This window comes from Heterodontus francisci, chromosome 11 (genome assembly GCF_036365525.1).
Source record: "Heterodontus francisci isolate sHetFra1 chromosome 11, sHetFra1.hap1, whole genome shotgun sequence".
Lineage (NCBI taxonomy): Eukaryota > Metazoa > Chordata > Chondrichthyes > Heterodontiformes > Heterodontidae > Heterodontus > Heterodontus francisci.
In genome coordinates, this window is record NC_090381.1 from 3,147,962 (window position 1) to 3,171,313 (window position 23,352).

Sequence of the window (23,352 nt, forward strand, 5' to 3'; positions counted from 1 at the left end):
CACAATCACTCTCTGACACACTCTGACACTCTCAGACACTCAGTGTCACTCTCTGACTTTCTCTGACACTCGCTATCACTCTCTATCACTCTCTGACACCCTCTGACACACTCTATCACTCTCTGTCACACTCTGACACTCTCTGACATTCTCTGACATTCTCAGACAATCACTATCACTCTCTGACACTCTCTGACACACTCTATCACTCTCTATTACACTCTGACATACTCTGACACTCAGAGACACTCACTGTCACTCTCTGACACTCTCTGTCACTCACTATCACTCTCTGACACTCCCTAACACTCTCTGACACTCTCTGACACTCTCTAATACTCACTAACACTCTCTGACACTCTCTGACACTCTCTGACACACTCACTATCACTCTCTGACACTCTCTGACACTCTCGGACACTCTCTATCACTCTCTGACACTCTCTATCACTCTCTGACACTCACTATCACTCTCTGACACTCTCTGACACTCACTATCACTGTCTGACACTCTCTCTCACTCTCTGACACTCTCAGACACTTACTGCCACTCTCTGACACTCTCTATCACTCGCTGACACTCTCAGACAATCACTATCACTCTCTGACACTCTCTGACACTCTCTATCACTCTCTGACACTCTCTGATACTCTCAGATACTCACAGACACTCACTATCTCTCTCTGACACTCTCTGACACTCTCTGACACTCTCTGACACTCACTGTCACTCTCTGACACTCTCTGATGCTCTCTGACACTCACTATCACTCTCTGACACACTCTGACACTCTCGACACTCTCTGACACTCTCTATCACTCTCTATCACTCTCCATCAATCTCTGACACACTCTGACACTCACTATCACTCTCTGACACTCTCTATCTATCTCTGACACTCTCTGACTCTCACTATCACTCTATGACTCTCTCTGACACTCTCTGACACTCTCTGACACTCACGGACACTCACTATCACTCTCTGATACTCTCTGACACTCACTATCACTCTCTGACACTCACTATCACTCTCTGACACTCTCTGACACTCACTATCACTCTCTGACACTCTCTATCACTCTCTGATTCTCTCTGACACTCACGATCACTCTCTGACACTCACCATCACTCTCTGACACACTCTGACACTCTCTGACACTCACTATCACTCTCTGACACTCCCTGACACTCACTATCACTCTCTGACACTATCAGACACTTGCTATCACTCTCTGACACTCTCAGACACTTACTATCAATCTCTGATACTCTCTGACACTCACTATCACTCTCTGATTCTCTCTGACACTCAGTATAACACTCTGACACTCACCATCACTCTCTGACACTCTCTGACACTCTCTGACACTCTCTGACACTCTCTATCACTCTATGACACTCCCTGACACTCACTATCACTCTCTGACACTCTTTATCACTCTCTGACACTCTCAGACACTTACTATCACTCTCTGACACTCTCAGACAATCACTATCACTCTCTGACACTCTCTGACAATCTCTATCACTCTCTGACACTCTCTGAAACTCTCAGACAATCACTATCACTCTCTGACACTCTCTGACACTCACTATCACTCTCTGACACTCTCTGACACTCTCTGAAACTCATTGTCACTCTCTGACACTCACTGTCACTCTCTGACACGCTCAGACACTCACTTTCACTCTCGGACACTCTCTGACACTCTCGGACACTCTCTGACACTCTCTGACACACTCTGTCACTCACTATCACTCTCTGACACTCTCTGACACTCTCTTCACTCTCTGACTCTCTCTGACATTCTCAGACACTCTCGGACACTCACTATCACTCTCTGACACTCTCTGACACTCACTAAAACTTTCTGACACTCTCTATCACTCTCTGACACTCTCTATCACTCTCCGTCACTCTCCGACACTCACTTTCACACTCTGACACTCTCTAACACTCTCAGACACTCTCTGACACTCTCTGATACTCTCTGTCACTCACTATCACTCTCTGACACTCTCTGACACTCTCTATCACTCTCTGACACTCTCTGACATTCTCAGACACTCTCGGACACTCACTATCACTCTCTGACACTCTCTGACACTCTCATACACTCACTATCACTCTCTGACACTCTCTGACACTCTCTGACACTATCACTCTCTGATACTCTCTGACTCTCACTATCACTCTCTGACAGTCTCGATAACTCTCTGACACTCTATATCACTCTCTGAAACTCTCTATCACTCTCTGACACTCTCTGACACTCTCTGACACTCTCTGACTCTCCCTGACACGCTCTGACACTCTCGGACACTCACCATCACTCTCTGATACTCTCTGACACTCACTATCACTCTCTGCCACTCTCTATCAATCTCTGACACTCTCTGACACTCTCTGACACTCACTATCACTCTCTGACACTCTCTATCTCTCTCTGACACTCTCTGTCCCTCTCTAACTCTCTCTGACACTCTCTGACACTCTCAGACACTCTCTGACACCCTCAGACATTCTCATACACTCACTATCAATCTCTGACAACCTCTGACAACCTCTGACACTCTCTGATATTCACTATCAATCTCTGACACTCTCTGACACTCACTATCACTCTCTGTCCCTCTCTAACACTCTCTGACACTCTCTGACACCCTCAGACATTCTCATACACTCACTATCACTCTCTGACACTCTCTGACACTCTCTGACACTATCACTCTCAGATACTCTCTGACACTCACTATCAGTCTCTGACAGTCTCGATAAATCTCTGACACTCTATATCACTCTCTGAAACTCTCTATCACTCTCTGACACTCTCTGACACTCTCTGACACTCTCTGACTCTCCCTGACACTCTCCGACACTCTCGGACACTCACCATCACTCTCTGATACTCTCTGACACTCTCTATCAATCTCTGACACTCTCTGACACTCACTATCACTCTCTGACACTCTCTATCTCTCTCTGACACTCTCTGTCCCTCTCTAACACTCTCTGACACTCTCTGACACCCTCAGACATTCTCATACACTCACTATCAATCTCTGACAACCTCTGACAACCTCTGACACTCTCTGACACTCTCAGACACTCTCAGACACTCACTATCACTCTCTGATACTCACTATCAATCTCTGACACTCTCTGACACTCACTATCACTCTCTGACATTCTCTATCACTCACAGACACTCTCTATCACTCTCTATCACTCTCTATCACTCTCAGACACTCTCAGACACTCACTATCACTCTCAGACACTCACTATCACTCTCTGACACTCTCTCACACTCTCTGACACTCTCTGACACTCTCAGACACTCTCTGACACTCTCTGTCACTCTCTGACACGCACTATCACACTCTGACATTCTCTGACACTCACTATCACTCACTATCACTCTCAATCACTCTCTGACACACTCTGACACTCTCAGACACTGAGTGTCACTCTCTGCCTCTCTCAGACACTCTCGATCACTCTCTATCACTCTCTGACACACTCTGACACTCTCAGACACTCAGTGTCACCCTCTGACACTCTCTGACACTTTCTGACACTCACTATCACTCTCTGACACTCTTTATCACTCTCTGACACTCTCAGACACTTACTATCACTCGCTGACACTCTCAGACAATCACTATCACTCTCTGACACTCTCTGACAATCTCTATCACTCTCTGACACTCTCTGAAACTCTCAGACAATCACTATCACTCTCTGACACTCTCTGACACTCACTATCACTCTCTGACACTCTCTGACACTCTCTGAAACTCACTGTCACTCTCTGACACACTCAGACACTCACTTTCACTCTCTGACACTCTCTGACACTCTCGGACACTCTCTGACACTCCCGGACACTCTATGACACTCTCTGACACTCTCTGTCACTCTCTGTCACTCACTATCACTCTCTGACACTCTCTGACACTCTCTGACACTATCACTCTCTGATACTCTCTGACTCTCACTATCACTCTCTGACAGTCTCGATATCTCTCTGACACTCTATATCACTCTCTGAAACTCTCTATCACTCTCTGACACTCTCTGACACTCTCTGACACTCTCTGACTCTCCCTGACACGCTCTGACACTCTCGGACACTCACCATCACTCTCTGATACTCTCTGACACTCACTATCACTCTCTGCCACTCTCTATCAATCTCTGACACTCTCTGACACTCTCTGACACTCTCTGACACTCACTATCACTCTCTGACACTCTCTATCTCTCTCTGACACTCTCTGTCCCTCTCTAACTCTCTCTGACACTCTCTGACACTCTCAGACACTCTCTGACACCCTCAGACATTCTCATACACTCACTATCAATCTCTGACAACCTCTGACAACCTCTGACACTCTCTGATATTCACTATCAATCTCTGACACTCTCTGACACTCACTATCACTCTCTGTCCCTCTCTAACACTCTCTGACACCCTCAGACATTCTCATACACTCACTATCACTCTCTGACACTCTCTGACACTCTCTGACACTATCACTCTCAGATACTCTCTGACACTCACTATCAGTCTCTGACAGTCTCGATAACTCTCTGACACTCTATATCACTCTCTGAAACTCTCTATCACTCTCTGACACTCTCTGACACTCTCTGACACTCTCTGACTCTCCCTGACACTCTCCGACACTCTCGGACACTCACCATCACTCTCTGATACTCTCTGACACTCTCTATCAATCTCTGACACTCTCTGACACTCACTATCACTCTCTGACACTCTCTATCTCTCTCTGACACTCTCTGTCCCTCTCTAACACTCTCTGACACTCTCTGACACCCTCAGACATTCTCATACACTCACTATCAATCTCTGACAACCTCTGACAACCTCTGACACTCTCTGACACTCTCAGACACTCTCAGACACTCACTATCACTCTCTGATACTCACTATCAATCTCTGACACTCTCTGACACTCACTATCACTCTCTGACACTCTCTATCACTCACAGACACTCTCTATCACTCTCTATCACTCTCTATCACTCTCAGACACTCTCAGACACTCACTATCACTCTCAGACACTCACTATCACTCTCTGACACTCTCTCACACTCTCTGACACTCTCTCACACTCTCTGACACTCTCTGACACTCTCAGACACTCTCTGACACTCTCTGTCACTCTCTGACACGCACTATCACACTCTGACATTCTCTGACACTCACTATCACTCACTATCACTCTCAATCACTCTCTGACACACTCTGACACTCTCAGACACTGAGTGTCACTCTCTGACTCTCTCAGACACTCTCGATCACTCTCTATCACTCTCTGACACACTCTGACACTCTCAGACACTCAGTGTCACCCTCTGACACTCTCTGACACTTTCTGACACTCACTATCACTCTCTGACACTCTTTATCACTCTCTGACACTCTCAGACACTTACTATCACTCTCTGACACTCTCAGACAATCACTATCACTCTCTGACACTCTCTGACAATCTCTATCACTCTCTGACACTCTCTGAAACTCTCAGACAATCACTATCACTCTCTGACACTCTCTGACACTCACTATCACTCTCTGACACTCTCTGACACTCTCTGAAACTCACTGTCACTCTCTGACACTCACTGTCACTCTCTGACACACTCAGACACTCACTTTCACTCTCTGACACTCTCTGACACTCTCGGACACTCTCTGACACTCCCGGACACTCTATGACACTCTCTGACACTCTCTGTCACTCTCTTCACTCACTATCACTCTCTGACACTCTCTGACACTCTCTTCACTCTCTGACTCTCAGACATTCTCAGACACTCTCGGACACTCACTATCACTCTCTGCCACTCTCTGACACTCAATAAAACTTTCTGACACTCTCTATCACTCTCTGACACTCTCTATCACTCTCCGACACTCTCCGACACTCACTTTCACACTCTGACACTCTCTGACACTCTCAGACACTCTCTGACACTCTCTGACACTCTCTATCACTCTCTGACACTCTCTGACATTCTCAGACACTCTTGGACACTCACTATCACTCTCTGACACTCTCTGACACTCTCATACACTCACTATCACTCTCTGACACTCTCTGACACTATCACTCTCTGATACTCTCTGACTCTCACTATCACTCTCTGACAGTCTCGATAACTCTCTGACACTCTATATCACTCTCTGAAACTCTCTATCACTCTCTGACACTCTCTGACACTCTCTGACACTCTCGGACACACACCATCACTCTCTGATACTCTCTGACACTCACTATCACTCTCTGCCACTCTCTATCAATCTCTGACACTCTCTGACACTCTCTGACACTCACTATCACTCTCTGACACTCTCTATCAATCTCTGACACTCTCTGACACTCTCTGACACTCACTATCACTCTCTGACACTCTCTATCTCTCTCTGACACTCTCTGACACCCTCTCTAACTCTCTCTGACACTCTCTGACACTCTCTGACACTCTCAGACACTCTCTGACACCCTCAGACATTCTCATACACTCACTATCAATCTCTGACAACCTCTGACAACCTCTGACACTCACTGATACTCACTATCAATCTCTGACACTCTCTGACACTCACTATCACTCTCTGTCCCTCTCTAACACTCTCTGACACTCTCTGACACCCTCAGACATTCTCATACACTCACTATCAATCTCTGACACTCTCTGACACTCTCTGACACTATCACTCTCTGATACTCTCTGACTCTCACTATCACTCTCTGACAGTCTCGATAACTCTCTGACACTCTATATCACTCTCTGACACTCTCTGACACTCTCTGACACTCTCTGACTCACCCTGACACTCTCCGACACTCTCGGACACTCACCATCACTCTCTGATACTCTCTGACACTCACTATCACTCTCTGACACCCTCTATCAATCTCTGACACTCTCTGACACTCACTATCACTCTCTGACACTCTCTATCTCTCTCTGACACTCTCTGTCCCTCTCTAACACTCTCTGACACCCTCAGACATTCTGATACAATCACTATCAATCTCTGACAACCTCTGACAACCTCTGACACTCTCTGAGACTCTCAGACACTCTCAGACACTCACTATCACTCTCTGACACTCACTATCAATCTCTGACACTCTCTGACACTCACTATCACTCTCTGACACTCTCTATCACTCTCAGACACTCTCTATCACTCTCTATCACTCTCAGACACTCTCAGACACTCACTATCACTCTCTGACACTCACTATCACTCTCTGACACTCTCTCACACTCTCTCACACTCTCTGACACTCTCTGACACTCTCTGACACTCTCTGACACTCTCAGACACTCTCTATCACTCTCTGATTCTCTCTGACACTCTCTGTCACTCTCTGACACGCACTATCACACTCTGACACTCTCTGACACTCACTATCACTCACTATCACTCTCTGACACACTCTGACACTCTCAGACACTGAGTGTCACTCTCTGACTTTTTCAGACACTCTCTATCTCTCTCTATCACTCTCTGACACACTCTGACACTCTCAGACACTGAGTGTCACTCTCTGACTTTTTCAGACACTCTCTATCACTCTCTGACACTCTCTGACACTCTCAGACAATCACTATCACTCTCTGACACTCTCTGACACACTCTATCACTCTCTGACACTCTTTATCAATCTCTGACATACTCTGACACACTCTGACACTCTCGGACACTCACTATCACTCTCTGACACTCCCTATCACTCCCTATCACTCTCTGACATTCTCTGACACTCTCACTATCACTCTCTGACACTCTCTGACACTCTCTGACACTCACTATCACTCTCAGACACTCACTGCAACTCTCTGATACTCTCTGACACTCACTATCACTCTCTGACACTCTCTATCTATCTCTGACACTCTCTGACACTCACTATCACTCTCTGACAGTCTCTATCACTCTCAGACACTCTCTATCACTCTCTGATACTCTCTATCATTCTCTGACACTCTCTGATACACTCTGAAACTCTCAGACACTCTCTGACACTCTCTATCACTCTCCGACACTCTCTGAACCTCTCTGATAAACTCTGACACTCTCTGACACTCTGCATCACTCTCTGACATTCTCTGATACTCTCTATCACTCTCTATCGCTCTCAATCACTCTCTAACACTCTCTGACACTCTCAGACACTCACTATCACTCGCTGATACTCTCTGACACTCTCTGGCACTCACTATCACTCTCTGACACTCTCTCACACTCTCTGACACTCTCTACCACTCTCAGACACTCTCAGACGCTCTCTGACGCTCTCTGACACTCTCTATCACTCTCTGACACTCTCTGACACTCTCTGACACTCATTGACACTCACTATCACTCTCTGACACTCCCTGACACTCACTATCACTCTCTGACACTCTCAGACACTTACTATCACTCTCTGACACTCTCAGACACTTACTATCACTCTCTGATACTCTCTGACACTCACTATCACTCTCTGATTCTCTCTGACACGCAGTATAACACTCTGACACTCACCATCACTCTCTGACACTCACCATCACTCTCTGACACTCTCTGACACTCTCTATCACTCTCTGACACTCTCAGACACTTACTATCACTCTCTGACACTCTCAGACAATCACTATCACTCTCTGACACTCTCTGACAATCTCTATCTCTCTCTGACACTCTCTGACACTCTCTGAAACACTCAGACAATCACTATCACTCTCTGACACTCTCTGACACTCACTATCACTCTATGACACTCTCTGAAACTCACTGTCACTCTCTGACACTCACTGTCACTCTCTGACACACTCAGGCACTCACTTTCACTCTCTGACACTCTCTGACACTCTCGGACACTCTCTGACACTCTCTGTCACTCACTATCACTTTCTGACACTCTCTGACACTCTCTTCACTCTCTGACTCTCTCTGACATTCTCAGACACTCTCGGACTCTCACTAACACTCTCTGACACTCTCTGACACTCACTAAAACTTTCTGACACACTCTATCAATCTCTGACACTCTCTATCACTCTCCGACACTCTCCGACACTCACTTTCACACTCTGACACTCTCTGACACTCTCGGACACTCTCTGACACTCTCTGACACTCTCTGTCATTCACTATCACTCTCTGACACTCTCTGACACTCTCTGACACTCTCTGACACTCTCTGACACTATCACTCTCTGATACTCTCTGACTCTCACTATCACTCTCTGACAGTCTCGATAACTCTCTGACACTCTATATCACTCTCTGAAACTCTCTATCACTCTCTGACACTCTCTGACTCTCCCTGACACTCTCTGACACTCTCGGACACTCACCATCACTCTCTGACACTCTCTATCTCTCTCTGACACTCTCTGTCCCTCTCTAACACTCTCTGACACTCTCTGACACCCTCAGACATTCTCATACACTCAATATCAATCTCTGACAACCTCTGACAACCTCTGACAACCTCTGACACTCTCTGACACTCTCTGACACTCTCAGACACTCTCAGACACTCACTATCACTCTCTGATACTCTCTGACAAACACTATCACTCTCTGATACTCACTATCAATCTCTGACACTCTCTATCACTCTCAGACACTCTCTATCACTCTCTGACACTCACTATCACTCTCTGACACTCTCTCACACTCTGACACTCTCTCACACTCTGTGACACTCTCTGACACTCTCAGACACTCTCAGACACTCTCTATCACTATCTATCACTCTCTGACACGCACTATCACACTCTGACACTCTCTGACACTCACTATCACTCTCTGACACTCTCTATCACTCTCAGACACTCTCTATCACTCTCAGACACTCTCAGACACTCACTATCACTCTCTGACACTCACTATCACTCTCTGACACTCTCTGACACTCTCTGACACTCTCTCACACTCTCTGACACTCTCTGACACTCTCAGACACTCTCTGACACTCACTATCACTCTCTGACACGCACTATCACACTCTGACACTCTCTGACACTCTCTGACACTCACTATCACTCACTATCACTCTCAATCACTCTCTGACACACTCTGACACTCTCAGACACTGAGTGTCACTCTCTGACTCTCTCTGACACTCTCTATCTCTCTCTATCACTCTCTGACACACTCTGACACTCTCAGACACTCAGTGTCACCCTCTGACACTCTCTGACACTCTCTGACACTCTCAGACAATCAGTATCACTCTCTGACACTCTCTGACACACTCTATCACTCTCTGACACTCTTTATCAATCTCTTACATACTCTGACACTCTCTGACACTCTCGGACACTCACTATCACTTTCTGACACTCCCTATCACTCTCTGACACTCTCTGACACTCTCTGACACACTCTAACACTCTCTAACACTCTCTGACACTCTCTGACACTCTCACTATCACTCTCTGACACTCTCTGACACTCACTATCACTCTCAGACACTCACTACAACTCTCTGATACTCTCTGACACTCACTATCACTCTCTGACACTCACTATCACTCTCTGACAGTCTCTATCACTCTCAGACACTCTCTATCACTCTCAGAAACTCTCAGACACTCACTATCACTCTCTGACACTCACTATCACTCTCTGACACTCTCTCACACTCTCTGAAACTCTCTATCTCTCTCTGACACTCTCTATCACTCTCTGACACTCTTTGACACTCACTATCACTCTCAGACACTCACTACAACTCTCTGATACTCTCTGACACTCACTATCACTCTCTGACACTCTCTATCTATCTCTGACACTCTCTGACACTCACTATCACTCTCTGACAGTCTCTATCACTCTCAGACACTCTCTATCACTCTCAGACACTCTCAGACACTCACTATCACTCTCTGACACTCACTATCACTCTCTGACACTCTCTCACACTCTCTGAAACTCTCAGACACTCACTATCACTCTCTGATACTCTCTGACGCTCACTATCACTCTCTGACACTCTCTGACACTCTCTGACACTATCACTCTCAGATACTCTCTGACACTCACTATCAGTCTCTGACAGTCTCGATAACTCTCTGACACTCTATATCACTCTCTGAAACTCTCTATCACTCTCTGACACTCTCTGACACTCTCTGACACTCTCTGACTCTCCCTGACACTCTCCGACACTCTCGGACACTCACCATCACTCTCTGATACTCTCTGACACTCTCTATCAATCTCTGACACTCTCTGACACTCACTATCACTCTCTGACACTCTCTATCTCTCTCTGACACTCTCTGTCCCTCTCTAACACTCTCTGACACTCTCTGACACCCTCAGACATTCTCATACACTCACTATCAATCTCTGACAACCTCTGACAACCTCTGACACTCTCTGACACTCTCAGACACTCTCAGACACTCACTATCACTCTCTGATACTCACTATCAATCTCTGACACTCTCTGACACTCACTATCACTCTCTGACACTCTCTATCACTCACAGACACTCTCTATCACTCTCTATCACTCTCTATCACTCTCAGACACTCTCAGACACTCACTATCACTCTCAGACACTCACTATCACTCTCTGACACTCTCTCACACTCTCTGACACTCTCTGACACTCTCTCACACTCTCTGACACTCTCTGACACTCTCAGACACTCTCTGACACTCTCTGTCACTCTCTGACACGCACTATCACACTCTGACATTCTCTGACACTCACTATCACTCACTATCACTCTCAATCACTCTCTGACACACTCTGACACTCTCAGACACTGAGTGTCACTCTCTGACTCTCTCAGACACTCTCGATCACTCTCTATCACTCTCTGACACACTCTGACACTCTCAGACACTCAGTGTCACCCTCTGACACTCTCTGACACTTTCTGACACTCACTATCACTCTCTGACACTCTTTATCACTCTCTGACACTCTCAGACACTTACTATCACTCTCTGACACTCTCAGACAATCACTATCACTCTCTGACACTCTCTGACAATCTCTATCACTCTCTGACACTCTCTGAAACTCTCAGACAATCACTATCACTCTCTGACACTCTCTGACACTCACTATCACTCTCTGACACTCTCTGACACTCTCTGAAACTCACTGTCACTCTCTGACACTCACTGTCACTCTCTGACACACTCAGACACTCACTTTCACTCTCTGACACTCTCTGACACTCTCGGACACTCTCTGACACTCCCGGACACTCTATGACACTCTCTGACACTCTCTGTCACTCTCTGTCACTCACTATCACTCTCTGACACTCTCTGACACTCTCTTCACTCTCTGACTCTCAGACATTCTCAGACACTCTCGGACACTCACTATCACTCTCTGCCACTCTCTGACACTCAATAAAACTTTCTGACACTCTCTATCACTCTCTGACACTCTCTATCACTCTCCGACACTCTCCGACACTCACTTTCACACTCTGACACTCTCTGACACTCTCAGACACTCTCTGACACTCTCTGACACTCTCTATCACTCTCTGACACTCTCTGACATTCTCAGACACTCTTGGACACTCACTATCACTCTCTGACACTCTCTGACACTCTCATACACTCACTATCACTCTCTGACACTCTCTGACACTATCACTCTCTGATACTCTCTGACTCTCACTATCACTCTCTGACAGTCTCGATAACTCTCTGACACTCTATATCACTCTCTGAAACTCTCTATCACTCTCTGACACTCTCTGACACTCTCTGACACTCTCGGACACACACCATCACTCTCTGATACTCTCTGACACTCACTATCACTCTCTGCCACTCTCTATCAATCTCTGACACTCTCTGACACTCTCTGACACTCACTATCACTCTCTGACACTCTCTATCAATCTCTGACACTCTCTGACACTCTCTGACACTCACTATCACTCTCTGACACTCTCTATCTCTCTCTGACACTCTCTGACACCCTCTCTAACTCTCTCTGACACTCTCTGACACTCTCTGACACTCTCAGACACTCTCTGACACCCTCAGACATTCTCATACACTCACTATCAATCTCTGACAACCTCTGACAACCTCTGACACTCACTGATACTCACTATCAATCTCTGACACTCTCTGACACTCACTATCACTCTCTGTCCCTCTCTAACACTCTCTGACACTCTCTGACACCCTCAGACATTCTCATACACTCACTATCAATCTCTGACACTCTCTGACACTCTCTGACACTATCACTCTCTGATACTCTCTGACTCTCACTATCACTCTCTGACAGTCTCGATAACTCTCTGACACTCTATATCACTCTCTGACACTCTCTGACACTCTCTGACACTCTCTGACTCACCCTGACACTCTCCGACACTCTCGGACACTCACCATCACTCTCTGATACTCTCTGACACTCACTATCACTCTCTGACACCCTCTATCAATCTCTGACACTCTCTGACACTCACTATCACTCTCTGACACTCTCTATCTCTCTCTGACACTCTCTGTCCCTCTCTAACACTCTCTGACACCCTCAGACATTCTGATACAATCACTATCAATCTCTGACAACCTCTGACAACCTCTGACACTCTCTGAGACTCTCAGACACTCTCAGACACTCACTATCACTCTCTGACACTCACTATCAATCTCTGACACTCTCTGACACTCACTATCACTCTCTGACACTCTCTATCACTCTCAGACACTCTCTATCACTCTCTATCACTCTCAGACACTCTCAGACACTCACTATCACTCTCTGACACTCACTATCACTCTCTGACACTCTCTCACACTCTCTCACACTCTCTCACACTCTCTGACAATCTCTGACACTCTCTGACACTCTCTGACACTCTCTGACACTCTCAGACACTCTCTATCACTCTCTGATTCTCTCTGACACTCTCTGTCACTCTCTGACTCGCACTATCACACTCTGACACTCTCTGACACTCACTATCACTCACTATCACTCTCTGACACACTCTGACACTCTCAGACACTGAGTGTCACTCTCTGACTTTTTCAGACACTCTCTATCTCTCTCTATCACTCTCTGACACACTCTGACACTCTCAGACACTGAGTGTCACTCTCTGACTTTTTCAGACACTCTCTATCACTCTCTGACACTCTCTGACACTCTCAGACAATCACTATCACTCTCTGACACTCTCTGACACACTCTATCACTCTCTGACACTCTTTATCAATCTCTGACATACTCTGACACACTCTGACACTCTCGGACACTCACTATCACTCTCTGACACTCCCTATCACTCCCTATCACTCTCTGACATTCTCTGACACTCTCACTATCACTCTCTGACACTCTCTGACACTCTCTGACACTCACTATCACTCTCAGACACTCACTGCAACTCTCTGATACTCTCTGACACTCACTATCACTCTCTGACACTCTCTATCTATCTCTGACACTCTCTGACACTCACTATCACTCTCTGACAGTCTCTATCACTCTCAGACACTCTCTATCACTCTCTGATACTCTCTATCATTCTCTGACACTCTCTGATACACTCTGAAACTCTCAGACACTCTCTGACACTCTCTATCACTCTCCGACACTCTCTGAACCTCTCTGATAAACTCTGACACTCTCTGACACTCTGCATCACTCTCTGACATTCTCTGATACTCTCTATCACTCTCTATCGCTCTCAATCACTCTCTAACACTCTCTGACACTCTCAGACACTCACTATCACTCGCTGATACTCTCTGACACTCTCTGGCACTCACTATCACTCTCTGACACTCTCTCACACTCTCTGACACTCTCTATCACTCTCAGACACTCTCAGACGCTCTCTGACGCTCTCTGACACTCTCTATCACTCTCTGACACTCTCTGACACTCTCTGACACTCATTGACACTCACTATCACTCTCTGACACTCCCTGACACTCACTATCACTCTCTGACACTCTCAGACACTTACTATCACTCTCTGACACTCTCAGACACTTACTATCACTCTCTGATACTCTCTGACACTCACTATCACTCTCTGATTCTCTCTGACACGCAGTATAACACTCTGACACTCACCATCACTCTCTGACACTCACCATCACTCTCTGACACTCTCTGACACTCTCTATCACTCTCTGACACTCTCAGACACTTACTATCACTCTCTGACACTCTCAGACAATCACTATCACTCTCTGACACTCTCTGACAATCTCTATCTCTCTCTGACACTCTCTGACACTCTCTGAAACACTCAGACAATCACTATCACTCTCTGACACTCTCTGACACTCACTATCACTCTATGACACTCTCTGAAACTCACTGTCACTCTCTGACACTCACTGTCACTCTCTGACACACTCAGGCACTCACTTTCACTCTCTGACACTCTCTGACACTCTCGGACACTCTCTGACACTCTCTGTCACTCACTATCACTTTCTGACACTCTCTGACACTCTCTTCACTCTCTGACTCTCTCTGACATTCTCAGACACTCTCGGACACTCACTAACACTCTCTGACACTCTCTGACACTCACTAAAACTTTCTGCCACACTCTATCAATCTCTGACACTCTCTATCACTCTCCGACACTCTCCGACACTCACTTTCACACTCTGACACTCTCTGACACTCTCGGACACTCTCTGACACTCTCTGACACTCTCTGTCATTCACTATCACTCTCTGACACTCTCTGACACTCTCTGACACTATCACTCTCTGATACTCTCTGACTCTCACTATCACTCTCTGACAGTCTCGATAACTCTCTGACACTCTATATCACTCTCTGAAACTCTCTATCACTCTCTGACACTCTCTGACTCTCCCTGACACTCTCTGACACTCTCGGACACTCACCATCACTCTCTGACACTCTCTATCTCTCTCTGACACTCTCTGTCCCTCTCTAACACTCTCTGACACTCTCTGACACCCTCAGACATTCTCATACACTCAATATCAATCTCTGACAACCTCTGACAACCTCTGACAACCTCTGACACTCTCTGACACTCTCTGACACTCTCAGACACTCTCAGACACTCACTATCACTCTCTGATACTCTCTGACAAACACTATCACTCTCTGATACTCACTATCAATCTCTGACACTCTCTATCACTCTCAGACACTCTCTATCACTCTCTGAAACTCACTATCACTCTCTGACACTCTCTCACACTCTGACACTCTCTCACACTCTGTGACACTCTCTGACACTCTCAGACACTCTCAGACACTCTCTATCACTATCTATCACTCTCTGACACGCACTATCACACTCTGACACTCTCTGACACTCACTATCACTCTCTGACACTCTCTATCACTCTCAGACACTCTCTATCACTCTCAGACACTCTCAGACACTCACTATCACTCTCTGACACTCACTATCACTCTCTGACACTCTCTGACACTCTCTGACACTCTCTCACACTCTCTGACACTCTCTGACACTCTCAGACACTCTCTGACACTCACTATCACTCTCTGACACGCACTATCACACTCTGACACTCTCTGACACTCTCTGACACTCACTATCACTCACTATCACTCTCAATCACTCTCTGACACACTCTGACACTCTCAGACACTGAGTGTCACTCTCTGACTCTCTCTGACACTCTCTATCTCTCTCTATCACTCTCTGACACACTCTGACACTCTCAGACACTCAGTGTCACCCTCTGACACTCTCTGACACTCTCAGACAATCAGTATCACTCTCTGACACTCTCTGACACACTCTATCACTCTCTGACACTCTTTATCAATCTCTGACATACTCTGACACTCTCTGACACTCTCGGACACTCACTATCACTTTCTGACACTCCCTATCACTCTCTGACACTCTCTGACACTCTCTGACACACTCTAACACTCTCTAACACTCTCTGACACTCTCTGACACTCTCACTATCACTCTCTGACACTCTCTGACACTCACTATCACTCTCAGACACTCACTACAACTCTCTGATACTCTCTGACACTCACTATCACTCTCTGACACTCACTATCACTCTCTGACAGTCTCTATCACTCTCAGACACTCTCTATCACTCTCAGAAACTCTCAGACACTCACTATCACTCTCTGACACTCACTATCACTCTCTGACACTCTCTCACACTCTCTGAAACTCTCTATCTCTCTCTGACACTCTCTATCACTCTCTGACACTCTTTGACACTCACTATCACTCTCAGACACTCACTACAACTCTCTGATACTCTCTGACACTCACTATCACTCTCTGACACTCTCTATCTATCTCTGACACTCTCTGACACTCACTATCACTCTCTGACAGTCTCTATCACTCTCAGACACTCTCTATCACTCTCAGACACTCTCAGACACTCACTATCACTCTCTGACACTCACTATCACTCTCTGACACTCTCTCACACTCTCTGAAACTCTCAGACACTCACTATCACTCTCTGATACTCTCTGACGCTCACTATCACTCTCTGATACTCTCTGACACTGAATATCACTCTCTGACACTCTCTATCACTCTCTGACACTCTCTGACACTCTCTGACACTCTCTGACACTCGCTGGCACTCACCATCACTCTCTGACACTCTCTATCACTCTCTGACCCTCTTTATCACTCTCTGACACTCTCAGACACTCACTATCACTCTCTGACACTCTCTCACAGTCTCTGACACTCTCTGACACTCGCTGGCAATCACTATCACTCTCTGACTCTCTCTATCACTCTCTGACAATCTCTATCACTCTCTGACACTCTCAGGCACTCACTATCACTCTCTGACACTCTCTCACACTCTCTGACACTCTCTATCACTCTGTGACACTCTCTATCACTCTCAGACACTCTCAGACACTCACTATCACTCTCTGACACTCTCTATCACTCTCAGACACTCACTATCACTCTCTGACACTCACTATCACTCTCTGACACTCTCTCACACATTCTGACACTCTCTGAAACTCTCTATCTCTCTCTGACACTCTCTATCACTCTCTGACACTCTCTGACACTCTCTATCACTCTCTGACACTCTCTGTCACTCTCTGACTCGCACTATCACACTCTGACACTCTCTGACACTCAATATCACTCACTATCACTCTCAAACACTCTCTGACACACTCTGACACTCTCAGACACTGACTGTCACTCTCTGACTCTCTCTGACACTCTCTATTACTCTCTATCACTCTCTGACACTCTCTGACACTCTCAGACAATCACTATCACTCTCTGACACTCTCTGACACACTCTATCACTCTCTGACACTCTCTATCAATCTCTGACATACTCTGACACTCTCTGACACTCTCGGACACTCACTATCACTCTCTGACACTCCCTATCACTCTCTGACACTCCCTATCACTCTCTAACACTCTCTGACACTCTCTGACACTCTCTGACACTCTCACTATCACTCTCTGACACTCTCTGACACTCTCTGACACTCACTATCACTCTCAGACAATCACTACAACTCTCTGATACTCTCTGACACTCACTATCACTCTCTGACACTCTCTATCTATCTCTGACACTCTCTGACACTCACTATCACTCTCTGACAGTCTCTATCACTCTCAGACACTCTCTATCACTCTCAGACACTCTCTGACACTCACTATCACTCTCTGACACTCACTATCACTCTCTGACACTCTCTCACACTCTCTGAAACTCTCTATCTTCTCTGACACTCTCTATCACTCTCTGACACTGTCTGACACTGTCTATCACTCTCTGACACTCTCTGACACTCTCGGACACTCACTATCACTCTCTGATACTCTCTGACACTCACTATCACTCTCTGATACTCTCTGACACTCTCTGACACTCGCTGGCACTCACTATCACTCTCTGACACTCACTATCACTCTCTGATACTCTCTCACACTCTCTGACACTCTCTCACACTCTCTGACACTCTCTGACACTCGCTGGCACTCACTATCACTCTCTGAATCTCTCTATCACTCTCTCACAATCTCTATCACTCTCTGACACTCTCAGACACTCACTATCACTCTCTGACACTCTCTCACACTGTCTGACACTCGCTATCACTCTGTGAACCTCTCTATCACTCTCAGACACTCTCAGACACTCACTATCACTCTCTGACACTCTCTATCTCTCTCTGACAATCTCTCACACTCTCTGACACTCTCTATCACTCTCAGACACTCTTTATCAATCTCTGACATACTCTGACACTCTCTGACACTCTCGGACACTCACTATCACTCTCTGACACTCCCTATCACTCTCTGACACTCTCTGACACTCTCTGACACACTCTAACACTCTCTCACACTCTCTGACACTCTCTGACACTCTCTGACACTCTCTGACACTCACTATCACACTCAGACACTCACTACAACTCTCTGATACTCTCTGACACTCACTATCACTCTCTGACACTCACTATCACTCTCTGACACTCTCTCACACTCTCTGAAACTCTCTATCTCTCTCTGAAACTCTCTATCACTCTCTGACACTCTCTGACACTCACTATCACTCTCAGACACTCACTACAACTCTCTGATACTCTCTGACACTCACTATCACTCTCTGACACTCTCTATCTATCTCTGACACTCTCTGACACTCACTATCACTCTCTGACAGTCTCAATCACTCTCAGACACTCTCTATCACTCTCAGACACTCTCTGACACTCACTATCACTCTCTGACACTCTCTATCACTCTCAGACACTCTCTATCACTCTCTGACACTCACTATCACTCTCTGACACTCTCTCACACTGTCTGACACTCGCTATCACTCTGTGAACCTCTCTATCACTCTCAGACACTCTCAGACACTCACTATCACTCTCTGACACTCTCTATCTCTCTCTGACAATCTCTCACACTCTCTGACACTCTCTATCACTCTCAGACACTCTTTATCAATCTCTGACATACTCTGACACTCTCTGACACTCTCTGACACTCTCAGACACTCTCAGACACTCACTATCACTCTCTGATACTCTCTGACAAACACTATCACTCTCTGATACTCACTATCAATCTCTGACACTCTCTATCACTCTCAGACACTCTCTATCACTCTCTGACACTCACTATCACTCTCTGACACTCTCTCACACTCTGACACTCTCTCACACTCTGTGACACTCTCTGACACTCTCAGACACTCTCAGACACTCTCTATCACTCTCTATCACTCTCTGATAGTCTCTGACACTCTCTGTCACTCTCTGACACGCACTATCACACTCTGACACACTCTGACACTCACTATCACTCTCTGACACTCTCTATCACTCTCAGACACTCTTTATCACTCTCAGACACTCTCAGACACTCACTATCACTCTCTGACACTCACTATCATTCTCTGACACTCTCTGACACTCTCTGACACTCTCTCACACTCTCTGACACTCTCTGACACTCTCAGACACTCTCTGACACTCACTATCACTCTCTGACATGCACTATCACACTCTGACACTCTCTGACACTCTCTGACACTCACTATCACTCACTATCACTCTCAATCACTCTCTGACACACTCTGACACTCTCAGACACTGAGTGTCACTCTCTGACTCTCTCTGACACTCTCTATCACTCTCTATCACTCTCTGACACACTCTGACACTCTCAGACACTCAGTGTCACCCTCTGACACTCTCTGACACTCTCAGACAATCAGTATCACTCTCTGACACTCTCTGACACACTCTATCACTCTCTGACACTCTTTATCAATCTCTGACATACTCTGACACTCTCTGACACTCTCGGACACTCACTATCACTCTCTGACACTCCCTATCACTCTCTGACACTCTCTGACACTCTCTGACACACTCTAACACTCTCTAACACTCTCTGACACTCTCTGACACTCTCACTATCACTCTCTGACACTCTCTGACACTCACTATCACTCTCAGACACTCACTACAACTCTCTGATACTCTCTGACACTCACTATCACTCTCTGACACTCTCTATCTATCTCTGACACTCTCTGACACTCACTATCACTCTCTGACAGTCTCTATCACTCTCAGACACTCTCTATCACTCTCAGAAACTCTCAGACACTCACTATCACTCTCTGACACTCACTATCACTCTCTGACACTCTCTCACACTCTCTGAAACTCTCTATCTCTCTCTGACACTCTCTATCACTCTCTGACACTCTTTGACACTCACTATCACTCTCAGACACTCACTACAACTCTCTGATACTCTCTGACACTCACTATCACTCTCTGACACTCTCTATCTATCTCTGACACTCTCTGACACTCACTATCACTCTCTGACAGTCTCTATCACTCTCAGACACTCTCTATCACTCTCAGACACTCTCAGACACTCACTATCACTCTCTGACACTCACTATCACTCTCTGACACTCTCTCACACTCTCTGAAACTCTCAGACACTCACTATCACTCTCTGATACTCTCTGACGCTCACTATCACTCTCTGATACTCTCTGACACTGAATATCACTCTCTGACACTCTCTATCACTCTCTGACACTCTCTGACACTCTCTGACACTCTCTGACACTCGCTGGCACTCACTATCACTCTCTGACACTCTCTATCACTCTCTGACCCTCTTTATCACTCTCTGACACTCTCAGACACTCACTATCACTCTCTGACACTCTCTCACAGTCTCTGACACTCTCTGACACTCGCTGGCAATCACTATCACTCTCTGACTCTCTCTATCACTCTCTGACAATCTCTATCACTCTCTGACACTCTCAGGCACTCACTATCACTCTCTGACACTCTCTCACACTCTCTGACACTCTCTATCACTCTGTGACACTCTCTATCACTCTCAGACACTCTCAGACACTCACTATCACTCTCTGACACTCTCTATCACTCTCAGACACTCACTATCACTCTCTGACACTCACTATCACTCTCTGACACTCTCTCACACATTCTGACACTCTCTGAAACTCTCTATCTCTCTCTGACACTCTCTATCACTCTCTGACACTCTCTGACACTCTCTATCACTCTCTGACACTCTCTGACACTCTCTGTCACTCTCTGACTCGCACTATCACACTCTGACACTCTCTGACACTCAATATCACTCACTATCACTCTCAAACACTCTCTGACACACTCTGACACTCTCAGACACTGACTGTCACTCTCTGACTCTCTCTGACACTCTCTATTACTCTCTATCACTCTCTGACACTCTCTGACACTCTCAGACAATCACTATCACTCTCTGACACTCTCTGACACACTCTATCACTCTCTGACACTCTCTATCAATCTCTGACATACTCTGACACTCTCTGACACTCTCGGACACTCACTATCACTCTCTGACACTCCCTATCACTCTCTGACACTCCCTATCACTCTCTAACACTCTCTGACACTCTCTGACACTCTCTGACACTCTCACTATCACTCTCTGACACTCTCTGACACTCTCTGACACTCACTATCACTCTCAGACAATCACTACAACTCTCTGATACTCTCTGACACTCACTATCACTCTCTGACACTCTCTATCTATCTCTGACACTCTCTGACACTCACTATCACTCTCTGACAGTCTCTATCACTCTCAGACACTCTCTATCACTCTCAGACACTCTCTGACACTCACTATCACTCTCTGACACTCACTATCACTCTCTGACACTCTCTCACACTCTCTGAAACTCTCTATCTTCTCTGACACTCTCTATCACTCTCTGACACTGTCTGACACTGTCTATCACTCTCTGACACTCTCTGACACTCTCGGACACTCACTATCACTCTCTGATACTCTCTGACACTCACTATCACTCTCTGATACTCTCTGACACTCTCTGACACTCGCTGGCACTCACTATCACTCTCTGACACTCTCTATCACTCTCTGACACTCTCAGACACTCACTATCACTCTCTGATACTCTCTCACACTCTCTGACACTCTCTCACACTCTCTGACACTCTCTGACACTCGCTGGCACTCACTATCACTCTCTGAATCTCTCTATCACTCTCTCACAATCTCTATCACTCTCTGACACTCTCAGACACTCACTATCACTCTCTGACACTCTCTCACACTGTCTGACACTCGCTATCACTCTGTGAACCTCTCTATCACTCTCAGACACTCTCAGACACTCACTATCACTCTCTGACACTCTCTATCTCTCTCTGACAATCTCTCACACTCTCTGACACTCTCTATCACTCTCAG